Here is a 27832-nt window from a genome sequence, read left to right as displayed (position 1 = left end):
TGCCAACTCCCACAGTTCGGGGCTCACCCTTGTGTTCTTGGTGCGCCTCAACTGGGCAGCAACTATTTAGCCGCTTAGATTCTCAGTACTAAGAGTGATAAGAGCCTTTATTGGCCCAAGCCACACACCACACCTTGATAAAATAGTTTAATAACTAGCGCTGAAACAATTTATGGTTAAAATTTAGTGAACAGTCTAGCTAATGATTTATCACAGGGTGCAGGTGGAATATATAGACACTGAATGTATCGCACTGTTCCTGCTGCTTTCATTGTCACTGCACTTATTAAATCTTTGATTCCACTTTTACAACAAAATGAATTTCATTGGCAAGTATTAATTCGGGAGTCAGGAGAACTATGAACGGTTTATGAAGGCTTTAGGTAAGGGATTGTTTTACATAAGAACATAAGATAGGAGCAGGAGTAGGCCATTTGGCCCTTTGAGCCTGCTCTGCCATTCAATGAGATCATGGCTGATCTTCTGCCTCAACTCAATTCACTGGCCCTATCACCATATTCTTTGATGCCCTTACTAGTCAGAAATCTATCGACTTCTGTTTTGAATATATAGTAATCTCGGATGTTATGATTAATGTTATCCACCAAGTGGTGCTGTAGCCAGTGCTGCCACTAGTTAAGGTCAGGGGGTTGCTTCCTGTCAACGTCAGCAAAGGTGGAATGCCAGGATGCAGGATGCAGGCCTGTATGGTTGCTACGCAGTTGTTAATAAAGTACCTGGACTAATTCTAAGATATCGCCTCTTCGAGTTCCTTGTTTCACTACATGGATTTATCACATTTGGCGATGAGGTAAAAAGCACCCTGAATAAAGAAGAGAAGTCTGCCGGGACTTTTAAACAACAAAATCATGAGATAAGTTAGCTACCAGTTGGAAGAGAGCATGGCTGCCATGGTAGGAATGGTCTCCACTTTTGATATTCAAGCACAAACCTGGGAGGAATACTGTGAAGTGTTGGGTTATTTCTTCGAAGCAAATGAAATAAATAATGCCGGAAAAAGGAAAGCCATTCTGCTTAGTTCAGTGGGAAGCCAGACTTACAGTTTGATGAGGAATCTGCTCAGTCCTGAAAAGCCTGGAGGCAAATAATTTGTTGAATTAGTGGCCTTGCTCAAAGAACATTTCAACCCCAAGCCTAGTGAGATTGTACAGCGGTTCAAGTTTAATTCAAGGAACAGAAAAGAGGAAGAGAGTGTAATGGACTATGTAGCAGTGTTGCGTAAATTGGCACAAGATTGCAATTATGGGAACAACCTGAAGGAAATGCTCAGAGATAGGCTAGTTTGCGGAATAATGGACGACCGAATGCAGCGTAGATTATTATCCGAGACTGGGCTTACTTATGAAAAAGCATTGGAACTTGCTCAAGCCATAGAGACAGTGAACCGAGATGTAAAAGAAATACAGGGTTGTGGTAAACCACTTTTATCGTTCACTATCATTACACTATGGTTATCACTGTTATATCGTTACACTATGGTTATCACTGTTTACACTGCTGTATCACTACACGAGGTCGCCTCTTGTCACGCTGTTATACCTGGGCTGACCACTGCTGACTCCGCCTATGGCTCCACCTACTTGCCCAGGTATAAAGGTGGTCGACTGGCTGGTATTCCTCCTTGTTGGATCCGATCACCCACGAGGGTGGGCTCTGTTATTTAGCCAATAAAAACCTATAGTTACTGTCTTAACTCGTCGCTTTTCATTGGATGAATTGATAGGTATATCAATTTTATTGGCTAAATTTTGAAATGTCTTTAACGGAACAGCCAAACGACCAGTCAGACGCCCAGCTACAACAGCCACAGCAGCCGGCCTGGCTGTGAGCCCTCCGACCGCCGTACCTGGATCTAAACCCACAGGCAGCAAACTCAGCCCTCGACTTCAAACACTGGCTGAGCTGTTTCGAATCCTACCTGGGAGAATCCGGCGTGCCTCAGAGATCCAAACTAAGAGTTCTGACCGCCCAAGTGAGCCCTAAAGTATTTGCACTCATCCAGGACCTTACTACATACGAGGCCGCCCTCAACCTGCTGAAAGAGCAGTACCGGAGCCCAGTAAATTCTATGTATGCCAGACATCTCCTAAGATCCCGCCCGCAACAGCCAGGAGAGTCTGTAGATGAATTTTTACGGGTGCTACAAACACTCGGCAGGGACTGTGACTTTAAAGCTGTAACGGCTGCAGAAAATACTGAAGAGAATATCCGCGATGCCTTCGTGAAAGGCCTTCGGTCCGACTACTCACGGCAAAGACTGCTCGAATCAAAGGACCTCGACCTGAACACAGCTGCAGCCCTCGCTCGCTCTCTGGAAGTGGCCCATTGGGACCTCGAGGTGTATTCCAGGTACTGTGCTGCACGACCCTGGGACTCGGGCCCGACCCCGACCGCAATACCCCTCGCACCGCCGCCTCTGGGACCTACCTCAGCGTCGGCATCCCGGACCCGATCGGGACCGCCACCCCCGGTACCGGCTGCGACATCGGAGCCCCGCGATCGGGCCGCCGGTTGCTTTTTCTGTGGCCAGGCGAAACACCCGAGGGCGCGCTGCCCTGCAAGAAACGCGACCTGCTCCGACTGCCACAAGAAAGGCCACTTCACGAAGGCCTGCAGGGGGAAAGCCACAGACGCCAGCAGTGCCTCATGCGAGTTGTGGGGGCGGCCATCTTTCATCAAGGCCACAGATGCCAGTATCCCCTCGTGTGAGTCGTGGGGCGGCCATCTTTGATCAAGGCCACCGACACCGGCAGTGCCTCATGTGAGTTGTGGGGGCAGCCATCTTCTCCGCCATTTTATGCAACGTCGTGGGCACCGCCATTTTGTTCACCACACTCGACCGCCACCTTGTCTCCAGACCCGACCACAGCCTCACCCGCAGACTACAGCAGCTCGCTCAGCCATACACTAGCCTCCGTCACACTGGACCAAGCTCGCCCGCATCACCTGTCCAAGTCCATGATGGACATCAAAGTAAACGGCCACGCCACGACCTGCCTGTTCGACAGCGGAAGCACGGAGAGTTTCATCCATCCAGACACGGTGAGCCACTACTCCCTCATTGTCCAGCCAACGCGCAACCGGATCTCGATGGCGTCGAGGTCCCATTCAACAGACATCAGCGGATACTGTGTTGTGACCCTGTCGGTTAGGGGCACGGAGTATAAACATTTTAAACTTCTCGTCCTGCCCCAACTCTGCGCTGCTGTCCTACTAGGGCTGGATTTCCAATCCCACCTTCAAAGTGTCACTTTGGCATACGGTGGACCCCTCCCCCCACTCACAGTCGACAACCAACAGCCTTTAAACCGCCCACCACGTACCACCTGCGGCCTATCCACCCTCAGGGTTCCGCCCCCCTCCCTGTTCGCCAACCTCACCCGCGACTGTAAACCCGTCGCTACCAAGAGCAGGCGGTACAGCGCCGGGGACAGAGCTTTTATTAGCGCTGAGGTGCAGCGTCTCCTGAAAGAGGGCATCATCAAGAGGAGCAACAGCCCCTGGCGTGCCCAGGTCGTAGTCGTTAAGACCGGCGATAAAAACCGCCTAGTCATCGACTACAGACAAACCATAAACCGGTACACCCAGCTGGACGCATACCCCCTTCCCCGCATATCTGATATGGTCAATCAGATTGCACAGTACCGAGTATTCTCTACCATCGACCTTAATTCGGCCTACCACCAACTCCCTATCCGCCCTGAGGGCCGCCAGTATACCGCCTTCGAGGCGAATGGCCGCCTCTACCACTTCCTTAGGGTTCCCTTCGGCGTCACCAACGGGGTTTCGGTCTTCCAAAGGGAGATGGACCGGATGGTTGACCAGAACGGGCTGCAAGCCACGTTCCCCTATCTAGATAACGTCACCATCTGCGGCCGCGACCGGCAGGACCATGATGTTAATCTGGAGAGATTCCTCCGTACGGCCCAACGGCTGAACCTCACCTACAATAAGGAGAAATGTGTGTTTAACACCTCGCGCCTTGCCATCCTCGGCTGCGTAGTAGAGAACGGAGTCATCGGCCCCGACCCCGAAAGAATGCGCCCCCTCATGGAGCTTCCCCTCCCCCACTGTCCAAAGGCACTGAAGAGGACCCTGGGGCTCTTCGCCTACTATGCCCAATGGGTGCCGAATTATGCGGACAAAGCCAGACCCCTCATGAAGTCCGCCTCCTTCCCCCTGACGGCAGAAGCGTGCGCAGCCTTCTCCCTCATTAAGGGAGACATTGCTAAGGCCACAATGCACGTGGTGGATGAGTCTATCCCTTTCCAAGTGGAGAGCGATGCATCCGACTTCGCCCTAGCCGCAACCCTTAACCAGGAGGGGAGACCGGTGGCCTTCTTCTCAAGGACCCTCCAGGGCCCTGAGATCTGACACTCCTCGGTCGAGAAGGAGTCCCAGGCGATCATGGAGGCTGTACGACGCTGGAGGCATTACCTGGCAGGCAAACGATTTACCCTCCTCACCGACCAGCGTTCGGTCGCTTTTATGTTTAATAGCAAGCTGAGGGGCAAAATCAAGAACGACAAGATCTTGAGGTGGAGAATCGAGCTCTCCACCTATGATTATGAGATCTTGTACCGGCCTGGTAAACTGAACGAACCCCCAGATGCTCTATCACGAAGTACATGCACCAACGCGCAAATTGATAGACTGCAGACCCTCCACAACGACCTCTGCCACCCCGGAGTCACCAGACTTTACCACTTCATTAAGGCCCGCAACCTGCCCTACTCCATCGAGGAGGTCAGGACCATGACCAGGAACTGCCAAACCTGTGCCGAATGCAAACCGCATTTCTTTAGGCCGGACAGAACAAGCCTGATCAAGGCCACCCGCCCCTTCGAGCGCTTGAGCATCGATTTTAAGGGGCCCCTCCCGTCCTCTGACCGTAATGTGTACTTCCTCAACATCATTGACGAGTACTCCCATTTCCCCTTTGCCTTCCCCTGCCCAGGCATGACCAGTACCACGGTCATCAAATGCCTGAACGACCTCTTCGCCGTGTTCGGGTTCCCGAACTATATACATAGCGACCGGGGCTCCTCCTTCATGAGCGAGGAACTTCGCCAGTTCCTACTAGCGAGAGGTATTGCTGCAAGCAGGACCACCAGCTACAACCCCCGAGGGAACGGCCAGGTGGAAAGAGAGAACGCGACTGTCTGGAAGGCCGTTCTCTTAGCCTTAATGTCCAAGGGCCTCCCAACCTCTCGCTGGCAGGAAGTCCTCCCGGCAGCGCTGCATTCCATCCGGTCACTGCTTTGCACTGCCATTAACGCCACCCCCCATGAACGAATGTTTGTTTTCCCCAGGAAGTCGACTACGGGAACCACGCTACCAACTTGGCTGACCTCTCCGGGGCCCGTCTTGCTGTGAAAGCACGCGAGGGCCCATAAAATGGACCCCCTGGTCGAGAGGGTGGACCTCCTGCACGCCAACCCCCAGTACGCCTATGTGGCATACCCAGACGGGCGGGAGGACACAGTCTCCTTACGAGACCTCGCACCCTCGGGCATCCCTGAGACACCACCGTTACCCCCCACCACCCCCCCAAATCCAGCCCAGGTAGGCGGCATGCCGGAACCCCACGAGCCTTCGCCGACCACGCAGACACCAGCATTAACATCGGATACTGCATCACCGCCGCCGCTGCTGCGACGATCGGAAAGGCTTACGAGGCCTCCGGACAGGCTGACATACCCGAACTGGTAGTACACTTCACCCCGCCGGACTCAAATCTAAACAAGGGGTGAATGTGGTAAACCACTTTTATCGTTCACTATCGTTACACTATGGTTATCACTGTTATATCGTTACACTATGGTTATCACTGTTTACACTGTTGTATCACTACACGAGGTCGCCTCTTGTCACGCTGTTATACCTGGGCTGACCACTGCTGACTCCGCCTATGGCTCCACCTACTTGCCCAGGTATAAAGGTGGTCGACTGGCTGGTATTCCTCCTTGTTGGATCCGATCACCCACGAGGGTGGGCTCTGTTATTTAGCCAATAAAAACCTATAGTTACTGTCTTAACTCGTCGCTTTTCATTGGATGAATTGATAGGTATATCAAGGGTTCAGACAGGGCTAATGCTAAGCAAGTTGCAGGTCAGGTTGTTGTGCACAAGTTAAACATGCATCAGAAACGTGAGCATGTGAAGGCATGTTATAGATGCAAGGGTGATCACCTGGTGAGTGAATGCCGGTTTCTGGAGGAAAAGTGCCACAAGTGTGGGAAACAAGGACACATAAAACGAGCGTGCAGGGCAAAATCACCTGTGGAGGAATCCAAACCAAAAGGGGGAGGAAAGCAAAACCAAGGAAGAGAAGTGAAAAAACATGGAGCACACCACATCAGCGGGGAAGCTGAGGAAGAAGAGGACATGTTCATAATGTATAGCATGTTAGAGAACATTCCAAAAGTGGCTCCTATCACATTGCAACTGACAGTAAATAACTCTAAGGTGAACTTTGTAGTTGATACAGGGTGCGGTGTAACCATAATGAACAAGGCAGAGTACTCAAAATTGTGGAACCGTGCAAAAGTTCCAGAGTTAAAGTCTTGCTCTCTGCATCTTAAAACATATACAGGTGAATGAGTAGCGACATTGGGTGCAGCTAATGTGACCGTGCAGCACAGGGACACAGTGAAACAGCTACCTGTAGTTATAGTTTCGGGTACCGGACCAAACCTGTTAGGTCGGGGCTGGATAAAAGAACTTAAATTAGACTGGGGAGCAGTAAATCAAATAGATGCGAGCAAACAGTTGACTTTGCAAGAAGTGTTGAGTGAACATGAGAATGTGTTCAAGGAGGAACTTGGCACATTTAATGGCCCCCCAGCTAAGATTTATGTAGACAAGGAGGCACCGCCAAGGTTTTTTAAACAACGACCTGTGCCTTATGCCATGAAGCCAAAGGTAGAGGCTGAGCTTGACCGTCTATTGAGAGAGAACATACTGGAGCCAGTGAAATGTTCAGAATGGGCAGCTCCCATAGTACCTGTTTTAAAACTGGACAATTCAGTAAGACTCTGTGGAGATTATAAATTGACAGTCAATCGGGTGTCCAAACTATAGCAGTATCCTATTCCCAAAACAGAGGATCTCTTTGCGAACCTGGCTGGAGGGAAGAAATTCACAAAGTTGGATATGAGTCATGCCTACTTGCAGATTACACTGGATGATGAATCAAAGAAGTATGTTACCATAAATACACACAAGGGCTTGTTTACATATAGCCGCTTACCGTTTGGTGTCTCATCTAGTCCAGCTATCTTCCAGAGGACAATCGAAGGTGTACTGCAAGGGATGCCACATGTTTCCATCTATCTGGGTGACATTCTGGTGATGGGAAGAACCGACCAGGCGCATCTGAGCACTCTGAGAGAGGTACTACAGAGATTGGAGAGGGCAGGATTACGACTCAAGAGGAGTAAGTGCACTTTCCTGGGGAATAAGGCAGTGTTCCTGGGACACAGAGTGGATGCCACCAGGCTCCATCCACTCAGGGAGAAGGTACAAGCACTGCAGGACGCCCCTGCTCCTACCAATGTGGCTGAGTTAAAAGCTTACCTGGGACTGTTGAACTATTATAACAGGTTTTTACCAAACTTGTCAACAGTGTTAGCACCTCTTCACAAACTACTGCACAAAGAGACACAGTGGCAGTGGGGAGAGGAGCAGGGGGTTTCATTTGAACAGTCCAAGAAATTGATGCTGTCGTCGGATGTGTTGGTTCACTACAATGAAGAGAAAGGCATAATTCTCTCTTGTGATGCTTCACCTTACGGGGTGGGGGCAGTTCTTTCACACCGCATGGAAGATGGGACTGAAAGACCAATAGGGTTTATGTCCCGAACTCTAACACCAGCGGAAAAAAACTATTCCCAGTTAGACAAAGAGGGGTTAGCAGTAATGTTTGGGTTACAGAGGTTCCACAAGTACATATATGGCAGGAAGTTCACCATATGCACTGATCATAAACCTCTTATCTCTTTTTTCAATGAAATGAAAGCAGTTCCACAGATGGTGTCACCCCGGATCCAGAAGTGGGCCGTGACGTTGAGGGCATATGAGTATGTCATCGTCTACAAGGCGGGCAAGTACCATGGGAACGCAGATGCCTTGAGCCATCTTCCACTGCCAGACACACCTATCCTTGCAGCTCCAGAGGACAGAGTTTTGATGTTGGAGGACACTGACACGGCACTTGTCACTGCAGAGCAAGTAAGAACATGGACAGGTAACGATCCAGTACTGTCTAGAGTTTGAGAATATGTGGTGAGGGGATGGCCACAACATCCGGAAGGGACTGACTTCACACCTTACAGTGTCAGGAAGACAGAGCTGAGTGTGCAGGATGGTTGCGTGTTGTGGGGAGCATGAGTGATTATTCCACAGCCAGCATGACAGTCTATCCTAGAGCAACGACATCAGTGTCATCCTGGGGTCTCGCGTATGAAAGCCTTGGCTAGGAGTTACTTGTGGTGGTCAAAGCTAGATGAGGAGATAGAAAATCTAGTCAAGATGTGCAGCACTTGTCAGGTACACAGGAAGGCACCAGCAGCGGCTCCTCTCCACCCCTGGGAGTGGCCGGATAAACCATGGAGAAGATTGCACTTAGATTATGCGGGTCCATTCATGGGGAAGATGTTCCTCATAATCATTGATGCACATTCCAAATGGATGGATGTTTATCCTGTAAATTCTGCTTCCTCCACTACTACTATAGACTGCCTGCGTCAGAGCTTCAGTAATCAAGGGCTACCGGAGATCATGGTAAGTGACAATGCCACTTGTTTTGTGAGTACAGAGACAAAAGGGTTCATGAGGAAAAATGGCATAGTGCAGGTGACCTCAGCTCCATATCATCCATCCTCAAATGGACTTGCGGAGAGAGCCGTACAAACATTTAAAGAGATGATGAAAAAAAGTGCAGAAAGGAGTTCAGCAGCCAAAGTGTCACGGGTTCTGTTCAGCTACAGAATAACACCTCAATCCACCACAGGACTCTCTCCTGCTGAGATGTTATTAGGTCGTAGACTATGCTCCACTCTTGACCTTGTCCACCCAGACCTAAAAAGGAAAATGGAAAACAGACAAAACAAACAAAAAGAGAACCATGACAAAAGAACAAAGAGCCGAAATTTTGGAGAAGGAGATGCAGTCCTTACCAAGATTTTCAGTTATGGACCAAAGTGGATTCCTGGCTTCATAGACTCAATGACAGGTCCAGTATCATAAAAGGTCATGTTGGGAGATGGTAGGGTAGTACGCAGACATGTAGATCAGATACTTACCAGACAAGGGGAAATTGAAATTGAGGTTCCAGATGCAATGGCTGAGGACAGGGTTGCCCCCAGTTATTCAAGTGCATCTGTGGTGCCACCACCATGGACAGAGACAATTCCACAGGAGCCTATTCATCAAGTGGAAACCATCGTTGCAGAGTCAGATACTCTGAGCACTGCTCATGAGCAGCTGATGGCTGCACCACAAACAAGCAGGGACTTTACTGTTAGACATTCACAAAGGCCTCGCAAGCCACCAGAGAGATTGATACTGACCTGTTGGATTCGTCAAGTATGGAACATAGTGAATGGAGACTTCTTATGTGACCCTTAGGAATGGTTGGTTGTTAAGAAATTCATACTGAAATCTTAAGGGGGGAGGAATATAGTAATCTGGGATGTCATGATTAAGGTTATCCACCAGGTGGTGCTGTAGCCAGTGCTGCCACTAGTTAAGGTCAGGGGGTTGCTTCCTGTCAAGGTCAGCAAAGGTGGAATGCCAGGATGCAGGATGCAGGCCTGCATGGTTGCTACACAGTTGTTAATAAAGTACCTGGACTAATTCTAAGATATCGCCTCTTCGAGTTCCTTGTTTCACTACATGGATTTATCACAGAATATACCCAATCAATGAGCCTCCACAGCCCTCTGGGGTAGAGAATTCCAAAGATTCACCACCCTCTGTGTGAAGAACTTTCTTTTCATCTCAGTCCTGAATGGCCTATCCTTTATCCTGAGGCTGTGGCCCCTGGTTCTAGATTCCCCAGCCAAGGGAAACATTCGCCCAGCATCCACACTATCAAGCCCTGTAATAATTTTGTATGCTTCAATGAGATCCCCTCTCATTCTTCTGAATTCAAGAGAATACAGGCCTAGTTTACTCAATCTCTTCTCATATGACAGTCCCGCCATCCCAGGAATCAATCTCGTGAACCTTCGTTGCACTCCCTCTATGGCAAGTATATCCTTCCTTAGGTAAGGAGACCAAAATTGTACACAGTACTCCAGGTGTGGTCTCACCAAAGCCCTATATAATTGGAGTAAGACTTATTGGCCTAGAAATTCAGTGCAGCCACGTTTGGGGCGCTACAGCCGGGCGTTCGCGAAATTTTGCGCCCAGCGCAACTTAGCGCCACCATCGCCAATATTCAGTTGCATCACCCCAAGAGGTTGCTGCTGCGCTAAAGCAGGTGATGCACGACTATCATAAGGCGCTAAGCCGGCGATCAGGGGCGTTACCACCGAGGGCGGGCGCAGCGCAGGTGCGGCGAGTTGCTGATTGAAGGCAGACACGCTGGCGCCGGTCAGCTCTTAAAGGGGGAGGGTGGATTTGTTTGGCTGCCATGCCCTGCACACTGCAGCCCTGAAGCAAAGCCTGACCATTGCAGCTTGAACAGTTCAACGCCCAGGACAATGGAGAAGGCCAGGGAGAGAGTTTCAGCGCTTCAGCGAGGGTGACCTGAAGGTACTGGTTGGCGCAGTGGAGCGCAGGTGCCTTGTCCTCTTCCCTGAAGGTGGCAGGAGGCCGCTGCCCAACGACTATCGAAAAGCCTGGAGGGAGGTGGCAAACAAGGTGACCTCCAACAGCGTGGTTGGCAGGACTCCTGTCCAATGCAGAAAAAAGTTCAACGACCTCACTCGGGTTGTCAGGGTGAATACCCTTTCCAGTATCCTCATCCTCCCTGAATGTGCACCTCACTTTATGGCCAAAGGGACCTGAAAGCCCTAATGCCCAGCCCTCATCCAGCAGCTCTGGGATTGTCATGAAAATCACTTGCACATTCAGGGCTTCACACACTGTCAGGGCTATTCCACCATGGGAGGCAGTGCAGGCAAGATCAGGGCTTCACACTGTCAGGGCTATTCCACCATGGGAGGCAGTGCAGGCAAGATCAGGGCTTCACACTGTACTTAGAGGCCGTCCTTTCTCTTGCAGGGCAAGCTGCCGCACAACCGAAGGCAGCAGCGACAAACCGGGGGAGGCCGTCCTGACCTCAAACAGCTCAGCGACCTGGAGCAGCATGTGGAGTGCATTATGTCAGGCTGGCTGACTAGCCCCATCGCCAGTGAAGATGCTGACCCTGTTCTGGGCCCCAATGGTAAGGGCATCACCTTTTTGACCTCTCTCTTTCCACTTGTGCCTCATACCAGCATCCTTTGCCACTATCGAACCAATGCAGTGCATAGCAGCACTCATGCCTCCCTCGCTGCCACCCTGTCCTCACTCTAAAGCAACTCTTGTGCCTCCCTGCTTTCAGATGGTGAATCGCCAGGTGAGGAGGCGGGCCCTCAAGCTGGCACTGTGTCTGAATCAGAAATCGAGGAGGAGGAAGAGGAAGCCGGCCCATCAGTGACACCCTCAGCCGAGGCAGCCCATGGCCATGATGGGGACATGTCTTCCCTGGAGGGGAGCAGGGGGGAAAGGTCGGAGGAGAGTGAAGCTCCGGGGCCCAGCGGGCTGCAGCAATGCGGGAGGGGTGGGGAAGCTCGACGGTCTTCTCCCCGGAGGGTGAGTGTGGGCTCCAGTCCCGCTATGGTGAGCGCAGAGGAGGTGCAGCTCCTTGCTGAAATGGGCGCCCAGGCTGAGCGCAGGCACACTGAGCTCATGGCTGCAGTGGTGAGGATGCCTGACTCCATAGAGTCACTGGCAAGGAGTGTACAGGAATTCGGGGCAGCACAGGCCAGGAGTCTGCAAGAACTCAGTGCAGCACAGGCCAGGAGTCTGCAGGACTTCGCGGCAACACAGGCTAGGAGTCAGCAGGACTTCGCTGCATCAGAGGCGGCTTCCAGCCAAGTGCTCAGTCGTGCCGTGCATTCACTGGCTGGTGTCATGCAGACACAGACCAGGGCCACACGGGCACTAACTGCTGCCACCCTCGCTGGATCAGCCAGGCATCGTCGGGGCACTCGCCGCGCCGCAGCAGCCCAGCAGTCTGTACTTCAGCAGATTGCTGCGCATGCTGCATTACTGGCCCGTGCGAGTGCCAGTGTATCAGCTGACCAGGGAGTGCCTGTGCTCTGTCAGGTTGGCAGCATTCCTGCAGCCAAAACTGTCACTCCTCCACTGCAGCTGCCACCACCCGTAGGACAGACTGCTGCTGCCCAAGCAGAGTTGGAGCAGTCAGCAGCCGGCCCCTCCAGGCCCAGAGCTGGTCCAGGCCGACCCCCAAGGGCATCTGCCATCTCACCATCTGACCCTCAGCAGCCTTCCCCCAGCCTTGCTGCAGCCACTGGGGTCCCATTGAGGAGGAGCTGCAGGGCGGGAAGGGGCCACTCATGGAAGCAAGACGGATCACCCTCGCAGGGGAAAAAGTAGGTGTGGCCAAATGATTTTTTTATATATGAGGCCGAGAGGGTTTTTTTATATATGAAGGCCGAGACTGTTGTGTTCTTTTATTTATGAAGGCCGAGGCTGTTGTGTTCTTTTATATATGAAGGCCGAGACTGTTGTGTTCTTTTATATATGAAGGCCAAGACTGTTGTGTTCTTTTATATATGAAGGCAGAGACTGTTGTGTTCTTTTATATATGAAGGACGACACTGTTGTGTTTGTTTTTTATAAAGGCCGAGGATTATGGTCATTTTTGTTTAACTGTTTTTTGCATTTTCTGAAGGTTGTGAGAGCCAGTTATGTCTCTGACTGTTTTTTGGGGGGTTCCTCTGAATTAGTTTGTCATGCGGGAAGGGCATGACTGGCACTCTCTCACGGCGTCTCTGAGCCCTTTGAATGCAATGCAGTAAGCTAACGTTTCCACCCATTGCAGATCCCATTATATGTTTCGAATCAAGGCTATGGCACTGAAAGTTAAATCCAAGTGCAAAGCTCTGGCCTGAAGCCAGAAGTACCTGTGCGAGTGTTGAGTCAAACCAGAAAGCTCTCTCCCTTTGTCTCTCTCCAAATCTCTCTCTCTCACACAGAAGGAGTGGAACAAAATGGCTGCCACTTATACTGCAGGAGGAGTCCCCTTTAATTAGCGCCCCCCGCACCCCGCAGCGACTGGGAACCGTTCCCCTCTACCAGTCGCTGGGAGCGCCAGGCACAAAGAAGGGGGGCGCCACTGAAGTTCCGGTTCGGGGCGCACCAAGGGCGTTGCACCATGAACTGACATCAGGATCTGCACGCGCAGCTGAGCGGGCGCTGCAGTTTTGCGCCACCGCTAAATGTTAAGTGAAGTTCACGAGAGGCGCAGATCGTGCCGCGCCCGGGCGCTAGCCGCTTAGCGCCCCACTTCTCCTCCTCCTAAGGCGCTAGCGGCTGGCGCTAACAACTGAATTTCTAGGCCATTTACTCCTGTACTCAAATCCTCTTGTAAGGAAGGCCAGCATACCATTTGCCTTCCTAATGGCTTGCTGCACCTGCACATTCACTTTCAGTGACTCATGTACAAGGACACCCAGGTCCCTTTGAGCATCTGCATTCCCCAATCTTTCACCATTTAGGAAATACTCTGCCTTTTGTGTTAGTACCATCATTTGGATCAAATGTTTATCAGTTTTAATAAAGGATTCTCTGTCCTTTTTGCTGGAAAAACTTAGGAAAGCAAATTTAATGGGGTACCACTACATGAACAACTGGTACAGATGGTGTCTTTACAAAGGCACAACATGGGCCCAAAATTTCTGTCTGTGCTGATTTTACTGAAACAGTAGGTGTGAGTAAAAAAAAATATTTAAAGTTAATCATCTCAAATATTTTTTCCCCATTGAGTCATCCTGGTGACTCAGTTAGTTTAGCCAGTGAGTATCTGACCCATACAAACCAGAAAGGTTTCAGTTTGATCCCCAGTCTGTGCTGACTTAACTGATCTCTGACATAGTAGTGTTAGGGATGCTACAATTGGCCTGCACCCCTAGGGAAGGGAGGGTCAATTTTGGCCATGGGTTTCAGTCCTAATAGCTGTCAGTGGTCCCTGCTGGAAGTGAACATATATAGATGTTGAATCAGGCATGGCTAAGATGCCCTGGGTTGAATAGCTTATCAACATTTGCTGGCACATGAAAAATGGCCACTTGAGCAAAATAGCAGCATGCAACCATGGAACTGTCAATAAGTCTATGCCTTCAGCAGAGGAGGAGAAAAAAATCAGTGAGATGAAAAAAGGATTCATTCAGACCTCTTTTAGATATAACTGGTTACTAAATCTGGTCATGGGGGCTAAATGCTACTTTTTAACTCAAGTATATGGGCAAAGAGCTGGGGAGTGGGACTAATTGGATAGCTCTTTCAAAGGGCCAGCATAGACATGATGGGCCGAATGGCTCCTTCTATGCTCTATTAATCTATGATTCTATACTTTTTCACAAAAGTGAACAAAGACAGGAACTTCAACCCTACAATGACATAATTTTTGTCAAGATGTTGAGAGGAGAATTTCCTCTGTTACTATATGTAGCAATAACTTCAATGTGTTCAAAAAGGAGACAGGGCAACTGCACACAGCAGCAAGAACAATTTTCCTATCTTTGTATTACTTTCGCAAAATCAATGTGACCAACATTATGGACCTTTTATTTTCCTCTCTCTTTCCAGATAACAAAGAAGCTTGCCAAACTTTAGGATCATGGGAAATTTAGGAACGTGTGAGGACCATTTGGCCCAACAAAGCCTGTCCCTTTTTGATTGCTCTCAATCTCACTTCACTGCCTTTCCATCATATACCTCAATCCTTTCTTCAGAAATATAAATAGTGTTTCTCACGCTCATTTATATGACTTAATTCAATGGCCTTCCCTGGTTTTAAATTATGTCCCACAGTTCATACGCAGGGAAAGAAAAGATAAAGGGATTTAATGCACTCACAGAGAGAAAAGAATCTTACTTTAGTCAAGAAAGCTCTGTTTTCTATTGTTTCACCTTTTCCACAATTAAAGTTTTAAAAACCGCCTGAGGAACAACAACCTCATACCATAAAATAATAAGTCAGGAACCAGTTCCACTTACTTGACCTTGTGAAGGGGAATTTAACAGATAATCATTTGGGAAATATACATTTTTTTTATAAAATATAATAAAACCATAATATCACCAGTTTTATTATAGTTTTGTCCGGTTAGAAATTTCTGTATTTGTAATTTCATTTTCTAGATCCCCTGAAGCCATGTTCTAGGGTGACGGTGCCCTTTAATATGAACTGTATAATAATTAGGCCGAATATGAAAACATGCTCATATAGAGCCAGCAACACAGGCAATGACTCAAAATACTCCTGGGGCTTGTGATAAGCTGAGGCAACAACAGTGAACACTTCAATCCTCAGAGTGCTGCCAGGTCTAGGCCAGCCAGCCTTGGTTAAAAAAAAAACATGTTTAGCTCATATATGTATGCTGAAACAAATCTGATGGTATAGCAATAAAAGTATTTAACTGTCACGAGTAGTTTTACTACTGTAATATTAACCCTCTACTACAGAAATAATCCTTTTTAAAAACATTTTAAGCGCGGATATTTTTGCATCGTCTTCCCCTTCCACATTTGTTGTTTGCCCCGGCATCCTTTCCTTGTCTTTGCTTGCTCCATCCTCCTCCCTGTCTCTCTTTTCCCCCATCTCTCTTCCCCTTGAACTGCCTGTTCTGTCTATCCTCCCCACTCTTTGCTTGCTTTACTTCTCTCCCTCCCTCCCTACCTCTGCTTGCCCTGCCTCCCCCTCTAATTATCTCTTATTAAAAATACATGTGTACAGGTCGATTAATTATTTTGCCTTTGTGCACATGCGGCTAGTTTTCTTTTAGATCCGGAAACTAATGTTTCTACCTCCCCATTCATAGAGAGATATATATCCAAGTATGCCGATGACCCAAAGATTGCTGGCAGAGTAAATAGTGTAGATGGGAGCAAAAAATTACAAAAAGACATTGATAAAGTGAGTGGCCAAAACTGTGGCAGAAGGATTTCAATGCAGGTAAATATGAGGTCATCCATTTTGCAACAAAAAAAATAGATCCGCGTATTATTTAAATGTGTAATGAGACAGGATTAATAAAAAATGTCCTAGTAAAGGATCCCCTAGGAATGAGTGACCATAATATGGTTGAATTCCAATTTCAGTTTGAGGGTGAGAGAGTTGGATCTCAAACCAGTGTACAAAGCTTAAATAAAGGAGACTATGAAGGTATGAGAGTAGAATTGACTAAAGTGGACTGGGAAAACAGATTAAAGTGTAAGACGGTACAAGAGCAGTGGTCTACATTCAAGGAGATATTTCACATCTTTCAAGATAAATATATTCCTCTGAGGAAAAAGGGGAGTAAAAGAAAAGACAGCCATCCATGGTTTAGTAAAGTAATAAAGGATAGTATTCGACTGAAAACAAGGGCATATAAAGTAGCCAAATCTAGTGGGAGGATAGAAGATTGGGAAGCATTTAAAAGCCAGCAAACAATAACTAAAAGATTAATTAAGAAAGGGAAGATAGATTATGAAAGTAAACTAGCAAAAAATATAAAAACAGATAGCAAGAGTTTCTACAGCTATATAAAAAGAAAAAGGGTGGCTAAAGTGAACGTTGGTCCCTTAGAGAATGGGACCGGGAAACTAGTGGTGGGGAACATGGAGATGGCAAAGACGCTGAACAAATATTTTGTATCAGTCTTTACAGTAGAGGACACTAAAAATATCCCAACACTGGACAAACAGGGGGCAAAGGGGGGGGAGGAGCTAAACACGATTAAAATCACTAAGGAGATGGTACTCAGTAAAATAATGGGACTTAAGGCGGATAAATCCCCCGGACCTGATGGCCTACATCCTAGGGTCTTGAGAGAAGTGGCGGTAGGGATTGTGGATGCATTGGTGATCATTTTCCAGAACTCCCTGGACTCAGGAAAGGTCCCGGCAAATTGGAAAACTGCTAATGTAACACCCTTATTTAAGAAGGGAAGTAGACAAAAAGCTGGAAACTATAGACCAGTTAGCCTAACATCTGTGGTTGGCAAAATGTTGGAGTCCATTATTAAGGAAACAGTAACAGAGCATATGGATAAACATAATTTAATTGGACAGAGTCAGCATGGTTTTACGAACGGGAAGTCATGTTTGACAAATTTGCTCGAATTCTTTGAGGATGTAACATACAGGGTGGATAAAGGGGAACCAGTGGATGTAGTGTATTTGGACTTCCAAAAGGCATTTGACAAGGTTCCACACAAAAGATTACTGATCAAGATAAAAAATCACGGGATTGGGGGTAATATACTGGCATGGGTGGAAGATTGGCTATCTAACAGAAAACAAAGAGTTGGGAAAAATGGTTCATTCTCGGGCTGGCAATCAGTAACTAGTGGTGTTCCGCAGGGGTCAGTGCTGGGACCCCAACTCTTTACAATCTATATTAACGATTTGGAGGAAGGGACCGAGTGCAACATATCCAAGTTTGCCGACGATACAAAGATGGGAGGGAAAGCAGTGAGTGAGGAGGACATAAAAAACCTGCAAAAGGACATAGACAGGCTAAGTGAGTGGGCAGAGATTTGGCAGATGCAATATAATGTTGGAAAGTGTGAGGTTATGCACTGTGGCAGAAAAAATCAAAGAGCAAGTTATTAGCTAAATGGAGAGAAACTGCAAAGTGCTACAGTACAAAGGGACCTGGGGGTCCTGGTGCATGAAACACAAAAAGTTAGTATGCAGGTGCAGCAGGTGATCAGGAAGGCCAATGGAATCTTGGCTTTTATTGCAAGGGGGATGGAGTATAAAAACAGGAAAGTCTTGCTGCAGTTATACAGGGTATTGGTGAGGCCACACCTGGAATACTGCGTGCAGTTTTGTTTTCCATATTTAAGAAAATATATACTTGCTCTCGAGGCGGTTCAGAGAAGGTTCACTCGGTTGGTTCCAGAGATGAGGGGGTTGACGTATGAGGAAAGGTTGAGTAGGTTGGGACTCTACTCATTGGAGTTCAGAAGAATGAGAGGCGATCTTATCGAAACATATATAAGATTGTGAGGGGGCTTGATCGGGTGGATGCAGTGAGGATGTTTCCACTGATGGGTGAGACTAGAACTAGGGGGCATAATCTTAGAATAAGGGGCTGCCCTTTCAAAACTGAGATGAGGAGAAACTTCTTCACTCAGAGGGTAGTAAATCTATGGAATTTGCTACCCCAGAGAGCTGTGGAAGCTGCAACATTAAATAAATTTAAAATGGAGATAGACATTTTCCTAGCAGATAAGGGAATTAGGGGTTACGGGGAAAGGGCAGGGAAGTGGACATGAGTCTAGATTCGGATCAGCCATGATCCTATTGAATGGCGGAGCAGGCCCGAGGGTTGTATGGCCGACTCCTGCTCCTATTTCTTATGTTCTTATGAAAAGCTAGGAACAGTGGCGGTCCAAAGAAATTTAGGGGCCTATGTACACAGATCATTAAAATGTAGTGATCAGGTACAAAAAAATATCAAGAAGGCTCATGGAATGTTAGCCTTTATAACTAGAGGGCTAGAATATAAAGGGGAGGAAGTTTTGCTACGGCTATACAAAGCCCTGGTTAGACCACATCTAGAGCACTGTGTACAGTACTGGGCACCGCACCTTAGAAAGATTATATTGGCCTTGGAGGGAGTGCAGCACAGATTCACCAGAATGTTACCAGGACTCCAAGGGTTAGATTATGAGGAGAGATTACATAAACTAGAAATAACAACAGAAAATGCTGGAAAAACTCAGCAGGCCAGGCAACATCCGTGGAGAGAGAAATAGAGTCAACATTTCAGGTCGAAACCCTTCGTCAAGACTTGTATTCCCTGGAATGTAGAAGATTAGGGGGTGATTTGATTGAGGTTTTTAGGATTTTAAAAGGGCAGATAGATTCGATAGAGAGAGAGTTTTTCTTCTGGTGGGGGAAGTCTAGGACAAGGGGACATAACCTTAAAATCAGAGCCAGGCCATTCAGGAGAGAAGGAAACACTTCTTCACGCAAAGGGTGGTAGAAGTGTGGAACTCTCCCCCACAAAAAGCAGTGGATGTTAGCTCAATTAGTAATTTTAATTTTGAGATCGATAAATTTTTGCTAGCCAAAGGTATTAAGGGATATGGAGCCAAGGCAGATAGATGGAGTTGGGATACATCAGCCGTGATCTTACTGAATATTGGAACAGGCACGAGGGGCTGAATGGCCTATTTCTGTTCCTACGTTCCCCTGAAAAGCACTGTGCCAGTCCTCCAGGCCCAGGTGTGTCAGAACTAGCTTGGCATTGAGGCACTTTGGCACAGGCCAAACCCTCGGCAAGATCTGCTTTGACTGTAGAATGGTGTTAGGATTTAGCACTGCTAACAAGGTGATGCACATTATCACACTATCCATAAAATGAGTGAAAACTTTGATATATATGCAACTAGCAATAGCTAACCGTTATTTCTAAAATCAGTAAAAATGTTCATTTTATTCAACCATAACCCATTGTCATCCCTTTTCATGTACCTGGGTATAGTATAGGGTTGCCAACTTTAGTTGGATGTATACCTCAAGGTTTCATTAAATGGGCTCCCGCCTCCGACCGCCTGGCCCAGTCAAACAGCCTTTTCTCCCCCATTTCCAATATTTTTACAACTAATAAATAAAAGTGTTCAAAGAAAATAAAAGACACACAATTTTTTTACGCCCCTATGATTTTTCTCCTGGGTTTGCTCACAGCAGCATCCAGGAGATTAATCTTTAATTCCTGGAGACTCTGGGACAATCCAGGAGAGTTAATAACCCGACTTAGGCATGAAGAATTGCTCATACCTGTGTGACGAATTAAACATGAGGAGATTGGGTGGGCAGTCATATTGGGGCATTTGTATGCACCTCCTTAAAGATGGTTATATGATAGAGACCTGAGGGGAAAAAATGTCTTGTCTGTCGTGTCCGTGTATAATAAGACACAGACTGCAGAGAACGGTACAACAGGTGTTTACTCAACGTGGCTCACACTGCAACTGATCTGTACAGATTACTACTCAGTGTTATATACAGGTGTGGTCACTGCCGGTACTGCAGTATACATGAGCTGTAAAAGATAGTTCCCCTTAAAGGTATATACATTACAATTCCTCCCCTTTTAGATTAACAGTACCATAACACTCATTTAACAATTAAATATCAAACTAATTACAATTAACACTTTTAACATGCAACATTAGCTGAAAATAGTCTATTTATATATTCAGTCTTTGGGGAGGCTTCCTGATCCTTTCTGGATAGCGCCTTTCCCGAGTGTCTTGCTCTTGGTGCGGAGGCGATTCTGGCCCCCTGTCGTCGGTTGGTCCATCAGCTTCCGATGCTACTGTTTCTGGGGTAGATGCGACCTGTACGTCGGGTTCATCACCAGGTACGTATCGGCGAGGCATGGGGTTGACTTGTTCCTGTGACTCTAGTATCTGGTCAGCATGGCGTCTCATGATGCTCTCCCCAACGTCCACTGTGTACATTAGTGGGCACTGCCGTGTGCATATCGTTCCTGGCTGCCATTTTTCTGTTCGGTAGTCGCGGGCCAAGACTGGTTGCCCTACATTGAAGCTCCTTGTTGGCTTCTCATGGATGTGCTGGAATTGCTTACTCTCAACATCTCTTCGTACGTTTGGTCTGAGCAAATCCAGGCGAGATCTTAACCTTCGGTTAAAGAACATCATGGCTGGGGCCTGGCTGGTGACTGCATGTGTCGCATTCCGGTAGGCGAACAGGAAATTGTCCACCTTGTGCTGCAGCGGAATGTTGTCATTGTACATAGCCTTTATTGCCTTCTTAAAGGTTTGTACGAACCTCTCAGCCAATCCATTTGTGGCTGGATGATACGGGGCGGATGTGTAATGCCTTACCCCATTCTTTTTCAAGAACCCCCGGGACTCTTCGGACACAAACTGTGGTCCGTTGTTGGAGCAAATCTGTTCTGGCAAGCCATTCCTGGCAAAAATGGTCCGTAGGACTGCAATAGTTTTCTCCGTGGTGGTGGAGGACATTTTGATGACCTCAGGCCATTTCGAGTGTGCATCCACGGCTATTAAAAACATTGAGTCCATGAATGGACCAGCAAAATCAATGTGCACCCGTTGCCATGGAGATGAGGACCACTCCCATGGGTGTAGAGGGGCCTGTGGTGGTGCATTTTGGACTTTCTGGCATCCTGAGCAGCTCTTGGTCAGGTCCTCGATTTGTTTATCGATTCCCAGCCACCACACATAAGCCCTGGCTAGGCTTTTCATTTTTACCCCTCCCAGATGACCCTCATGAAGCTCATTGAACACTCTATCCCTTAACTTGGGTGGAATTACCACTCGGGATCCACACATCAAGGTCCCCCGGCACACTGACAGCTGTTCTCTCCTTGTCGAGAATGCTGGCAACAGTGAGTCGCTATGTGCTGGCCATCCCTTCGCCGTCAAATCATATACCCGAGACAGTGTTGGGTCATTTCGGGTTTCCTTTTCGATACAAGCGTTAGTTACTGGTCGGTATTCAACTATAGTCGAATGGAATATTTCGAAAGGATCCATTGCTGGTGCTTCCTCCACAGTAGGCAGTGGCAGGCGTAATAGCCCATCAGCATTTCCATGCTGTTTCATGCCCTTATATTCAATCTCATAGTGGTGCGCCCCTAGAAAAAGTGACCATCTTTGTAGTCGTTGCGCAGTCATCACCGGAACGCCCTTCTTCGGATTAAAAATGGAGACAAGAGGCTGGTGATCAGTCAGCAAGGTGAATTTCTGCCCGTGCAGATAGTGGTTGAACTTTTTCACTCCCCACACTAGGCTGAGGGCCTCCCTGTCAATCTGGGCATAGTTACGCTCGGCTGAGGTTAGTGATCGTGACGCAAAGGCTATTGGCCTCTCTGAGCCGTCCGAGAATTTGTGCGACAGCACCGCTCCAATGCCGTAGGGTGACGCATCACATGCCAACCGAATTGGTAATGCTGGGTTGTAATGGGCCAATACCTCTTTCGATGTGATTAGTGTTTTGCTCTTCTGGAAAGCTCATCTACATTCGTCACTCCACTTCCATGGCACCCCAGTTTGCAGTAGGGTGTTCAGTGGGTGTAGTATTGTAGACAAATTTGGCAAGAACTTATGGTAGTAGTTTACCAGCCCGAGGAACGACCTCAGTTGTGACACATTTTCCGGTGCTGGAGCCTTGACTACTGCCTCAATCTTCTCTGGGGACTTATGTAACCCCTCTTTATCGATAACGTGGCCACAATGCGAGATCTGTTTTCTAAAAAACTCGCATTTGGGGCGGTTAGCTCGGAGCCCATATTCCTGCAATCTAGTGAGCACCTGCTCCAGGTTGGCAAGGTGATCACTGTCATTTTTGCCCATGACCAGGATGTCGTCCAAATAACACTGGGTCCCTGGGATCCCTTGCAGGACATGTTCCATTGCCCTCTGCCAAATAGCCGGAGCTGATGCTACCCCGAATACCAGCCGGTTGTATTGGTAGAGACCTTTATGGGTGTTGATTGTGAGGTATTTTTTTGATGCTTCTTCTACCTCCATTTGCAGATACGCCTGGGCCAGATCAATTTAGTGAAGCGTTTCCCTCCAGATAGCGAGGCGAAAATATCTTCAATCCGCGGGAGTGGATATTGTACGGTGTGAAGGACCGGGTTCACTGTTACCTTAAAGTCCCCACAGATGCGAACCTTCCTTGGTTCCACAGGCGTGCTGCTCAACGACTTTTTCATCACAGGGACGATGGGTGTAGCCCACTCGCTCCAGTCTACCTTGGACAGTACACCTGAACGTTCTAGACTCTCCAGCTCTGCTTCGATGGCTGGGCGGATCGCATAAGGTACCGGTCTGGCCTGAAAAAATTTTGGGCTTGCGTTTTCTTCAATTTTAATCGTCGCTGTCATGCCTTTTAGTGTTCCGTGTCCTTGCTGGAACACTTCTTTCGCGTCAGTTAGGATCTTTGACAGTCGCCCAGGTGTGACGTCGTCATCCTTTTTGGCAGCCACAGTCAGTGCCTTTATGGAATGCCAATCCAGTTGTATTTTCTGGATCCATTCACGTCCCAGTAATGGTGGTCCTCCATCTTGCAATACATACAGGTCTAGTTTTGGTGTTTCCTTACCGTTATATATAACGGTCACCCTTATTTTTCCTTTGGGGTAGACATTTTGCCCCGTGTACGTCTTCAAAATAATTTTTGTGTCTCTCAAGGGTATGTGTGAGAATAGCCGCTCGTAGTCCTGTCGGTTTATGACTGTTAGGGCTGATCCTGTGTCCAATTTCATCTTTACCTGGACTTCTGCTAACTTGAGAGTGACCCAAATGGTTCGGTGATCCTCCGTTGTGATCACATTATGTAGTTTCAGACAACTCAGTTCCCTGCTTTTGGAGTCATTATCACTCTTTTGTTCGTCTGAACTATTCTCCGTCATCTTATGTACCTTCTTGTACTTTCCTTTGGTAGGTTTCTTATTGCTGGTTTTCTTTCCCGACCTGCAGACTCGTGCTATGTGTCCTAATTTTCCACACTGTCTGCACACTTTGTCTTGAACCAGCAATCATTCTGGTCGTGTGTTGTTCTTTCGCAGCGATAGCACTTCTCTGTTCCATATGACATTTTGTTTGTGCCATATTCTTGCAGTCTCTGTTGCATCTCTGCAGCGCCCCGTGCTGCTGCTTCATATGATACCGCAATGCTGAAAGCCTTTTCCAGCGTAAGGTCCTTTTCAGATAAACGCCATTTCTGGGTTCCTTCACTTTGAAGCCCACACACAAACTTGTCCCTTAAGGTATCTGCCAGTCCCGCTCCAAACTGGCAGTGTTTCGATAGTTTGCGCAGTTCTGTTAAATAATCAGCATTGCTTTCATCCTTATGCTGGTTCCGTTTGTGTAACTTGAATCTTTCTGCTATCCGCAGCGGTGTGGGGTTTAAATGTTCCTTTAGTATCGTTACTATGTCTTCAAAACTCTTTTCCATTGGCTTCTTTGGGGTTACTAGATTTCGTAATAACCCATACGTCTTTGCACCCATTAAATTTAACAATACCGACGCTTTCTTGTCATCTGACACCTCATTTGCCTTGCAATACACCTCTATTCATTCGACATATGTAGTCCAATCTTCGACTTCATTGTCAAATGCGGTGATACTGCCACTCTTCGGCATTTTGGGTGTGGTTTAAAATGGCGTCTCCCAATGGCTTAACATGGTGTCTCCCGCGCTTTCCTTCCTCCCCCGCTGCTGCCAACGCCTCTCCCAGCGGTTCTCGTGGCAATGGCGGCACCCTGTAGGTTTCGCGCGCTTCTACTGCGCTGCTGCCAACGCCGCTCTCGGCGGTCCTCGTGGCAATGGCGGCGCCTCATGGGTTTCTGCGCGTCTCTCTCTCCCTCTCTCCGACACTGCTCGGCCCCTGAACACCGGCTGCGCCCTGTGCGCTCTGCCCTCTCTCTCTCTCCCCGTCGACGCTGCTCGGCCCTTTGCTGTGCCGCTCGGTCGGGCTCTAGCCCGCCGCTGTCTGGGAAGGGTCTGCGCACTACCTGTTGCCAGCCCGCTTCGCTGGACCACCTCGACTGGAAAGCCAAGCCTGGCACTTGACAGCCTCCCCCGCATTTCTCGAGTCTCTGCTGGATGGCTGGGCGGTTGCCCGTGGTCGACACCCGAGTCTCTGGCCTTGACCTCCAATCCACTGATCTCCAGGAACGAATCCCCGGGAGGTGATGCAGAGTTGCAGGTAGGTTCGAACTTGCCTCATCGCCAATGTCGTGTCCGTGTATAATAAGACACAGACTGCGGAGAACGGTACAACAGGTGTTTACTCAACGTGGCTCACACTGCAACTGATCTGTACAGATTACTACTCAGTGTTATATACAGGTATGGTCACTGCCGGTACTGCAGTATACATGAGCTGTAAAAGATAGTTCCCCTTAAAGGTATATGTAAAGTCCGCGCCTCAATAATACACGGACTTCGGGAGAACAGTTTAACAGGTACTTTACTGAACAAGAGGCAGCTTGAAACTGAAACTACAGAAGCCTGCTAGGGCCTTTTATACAGGGGTGGTCACTGCCGGTACTGCAGTCTAAGACCAGTTATTCCCTTAAAGGCACATACACAACAATTCCTCCCCTTTTAGATAAACAGTACATAACATTCATTTAACAACTAAATAATAACTAATTACAATTACAATTTTCTCAGTAATATATACATCAACTGAAATAGTCATTTATAAGTTCAGTCTTTGAGGAGGCTTCCTGATCCGGACTGGATAGCGCCTTTCTCGAGTATCCTGTTCTGGCGGTGGAGTCAATTCTGGCTCATTGTCATTGGTTGGTTCGTCAGCTTCCAATACCCCTGCTTCTGAGGTAGCCGCAATCTGTACTTCGGGCTCATTACCAGGTGCACATGCTTGTGGTACAGGTTTGGCTTGTTCCTGTGACTCTAGAATCTGGTCAGCATGGCGTCTCACGATGCTCTCTCCAACGTCCACTGTGTACATTAGTGGTCCCTGCTGTGTGCATATCGTGCCTGGCTGCCATTTTTCTGTGCAGTAATCGCGGGCCAAGACTGGTTGCCCTATCTTGAAGCTCCTGGTTGGCTTCTCATTTATGTGCTGGAACTGCTTATCCTCAATCTTTATGGTTGCCTTTACTCCTTTTAGAGTCCCAAGTCCTTGTTGGAACACCTCTTCCGCGTCAGATAGAATTTGTGACAGACGTCCAGGTGCGATGTCATCATCTTTTTTGTCAGTCACAGTTAGTGCCAGAATGGAATGCCAATCCAATTGTAGTCTTCGGATCCATTCACGTCCCAATAATGGTGGTCCTCCATCTCGTAGTATATACATGCATAGTTTCTGTGTTTCCTTTCCGTTATATTCAACTGGCACCCTTATTTTTCCTCTGGGGTAGACCTTTTGCCCCATGTATGTCTTCAATACAATGGACATGTCCTTTAAGGGTATGTGTGAGAATAGCCGCTCATAGTCTAGTCGATTCATGACAGTTAGGGCTTAGATGTTCCTGTAAGATATGAACAATCTCCTCAAAACTTTTCTCCATTGGTTTAGCTGGGGTAATTAAATTCTGCAATAGGCCGTATGTACCCACACCCATCAGATTTAATAATACCGATGCCCTCTTTCCATCAGCCACCTCATTTGCCTTGCAGTACACTTCAATTCTTTCCACATACGTGGTCCAGTCTTCTACCTCGTTGTCAAAAGCAAGTGATACTGCCACTTTTCGGCATCTTGGGCGATTTAAAATGGCGCCTCCCACGCTTTTGCTTCTTCCCCAATGGAATAAAATGGCGCCTCCCGTGCTTTTGCTTCTTCCCCAACGGGATAAAATGGCACCTCCCGTGCTTTTGCTTCTTCCCCTTACTGCCACGCTGCTCCTAGCGTTCTACGGGGTAATGGCAGTGACCCGCAGCTTCGGCGCGTCTCGCTTTCCTTCCCCCCCGTTTAGTTTCTCTCTGCTGTCCTATTCTCGAGCACTGACCACGCCCTGTGTGCTCCACCCTCTCTCTCTTGTTTTCTTTTCCCGGCGACGCTACGCGGCCCGATTTGTAGAGCCGCTCGATCGAGCTTGAGCCCGCCGCAGTCCGGAAGGGTCAGCGCGCTACCTGCTACCAGCACGATTCGCTGGAACCACAGTCTCTCCCGCAATTCTCCAAACACCGATGGATTCTTTGGGCGGTTGCCCTCGGTCGACGCCCGTTGCTCAGACTACGACCTTCCAGGACCTTCCTTTCAGGCGAGATCCCCGTGAGATGATGCCACACTGCAGGTGAGTTCGAACTTACTCATCGCCACTGTAATGTCCGCGCCTCAATAATACACGGACTTCGGGAGGACAGTTTAACAGGTACTTTACTGAACAAGAGGCAGCTTGAAACTGAAACTACAGAAGCCTGCTAGGGCCTTTTATACAGGGGTGGTCACTGCCGGTACTGCAGTCTAAGACCAGTTATTCCCTTAAAGGTACATACACAACAGTATATACATTAAATTGTCTGTCTATGTTTGTTGTATGTCTCGTTTCTTTATATTTTGCACATCTGGAGCAGCAGCTTGAACAGCTGATTGACTTCTGACGAAGCCTCCATTACTGAGTGAGCAACATGCGAGTGAGTAGTTTTTTGTACAAACTAATTTAGCCCTGAACAATCTATCATTAACTTCTGTAGGACTGTTAGAAGCTGCTATTTATGATGCTTTAAAGATAAATTCTAATATTTAGAAGACCATCTCCATGACGCCAAGCCCATCAGTACTGATTTAGGTCAAATGAAAATGAATTAGTGCCTCATCATGGGATGTGCCCAAATCTTTGTATTAACATGACACTTATTATTCACTGTGCAGGTGTGCCTGCTGATGCCATTGAGCATGGGAGAAATTTAAAGTTTGACACCGAGGCTGTCCAGAACGGGAATTACTTTACTTGGTCTCAGATTTATCTGTGCCACACTACAACAAATAAATTTACTGTCGGGAAGGAATCAGAATTTGAGATACTGAATGGCGATAAAGTCAAGGTAAAGCTGCAAGTTACTAGCTGAAGAACTGAATTTCCCTGGTGTTTCTATA

The 27832-nt window shown here is 47.9% G+C and overlaps 1 pseudogene; it reads left to right on the top strand.

Annotated features, from left to right (window-relative positions):
• The first annotated feature begins 316 nt into the window (after positions 1–316).
• LOC147113956 (gastrotropin-like) lies at positions 317–27804 on the top strand (annotated as a pseudogene).
• The last annotated feature ends 28 nt before the right edge of the window (positions 27805–27832 follow it).

This window comes from Somniosus microcephalus, chromosome 8 (genome assembly GCF_052327205.1).
Source record: "Somniosus microcephalus isolate GS21.2 chromosome 8, FLI_Smic_1.0, whole genome shotgun sequence".
Classification (NCBI taxonomy): Eukaryota; Metazoa; Chordata; class Chondrichthyes; order Squaliformes; family Somniosidae; genus Somniosus; species Somniosus microcephalus.
Note: the sequence above shows the minus strand (reverse complement) of the source record. Positions and strands in the feature narration are given on the sequence as shown.